Genomic DNA, 840 nt, shown 5'->3' on the forward strand with positions numbered 1-840 from the left:
ATATTTCACAGATTGGATCAAAATTCAATCAGTCAAATACCGCAAAAATGATAAAATAATGCGGAACAGGCTTTGATGACACAACAATATAATGCATCCTTTCCAACCAATTTTATTCTTATCAGCAATATATTATAAAAGCCAGCGTGAATTCAAACGAATGGAACTTGTGTCATGTTCAATTTTCAAAGAATCTATGTTAGGAAAACATATTCGTAAATTAAATGCATGCGTCGTAAATATTTCTGTCACCTGTGTTTTGCATGGTTTTTTTTCCCCCTGCCTTTGAATACTTTTGAAAGTAGAGGCTGGGAATGTTCAGAGCAATCAGGTATCTTTTCTGCTGACAGGCAGAATATTTCATCAGCTGTTGAAGGACACTTGTTTTCTGTGGTGTTGTTTATCTATGACAGAATAAGACTCGAAAATGTGATAATGCTCCATAATTACAGTTCAGCCATACCAAGCCTTCATCAGAACAATGTTTATATAAACATTTTTTATTTTTATATGAAGATATAAATAGATGATGTAAGTAGATATACAATTTCAACAAGTGCCTGTTATTAGTTCATTTGTTATGCTGAAAAAAGAATAATTATGTTTAATATGATGATAAATACATTGTGCTTTTGCATGAACTGAGTGGAAAATCATTCATTTGAATGCAGTGCAATATTAGATGCAAAGTATTTAAAAAGCCTTTGAACGGAAATATATTCACCCTATAGTTTTTCATCACTGCAGTCAGGTTAGTCCAACATAGTAGTCCAGTCTTACAAATGGGTTACACTGTACAAGCAAACTCTGTTGCTAAAATTGTCACTTCTGAACACCCTT

The sequence above is a fragment of the Anguilla rostrata genome, chromosome 11, assembly GCF_018555375.3.
Source record: "Anguilla rostrata isolate EN2019 chromosome 11, ASM1855537v3, whole genome shotgun sequence".
Classification (NCBI taxonomy): Eukaryota; Metazoa; Chordata; class Actinopteri; order Anguilliformes; family Anguillidae; genus Anguilla; species Anguilla rostrata.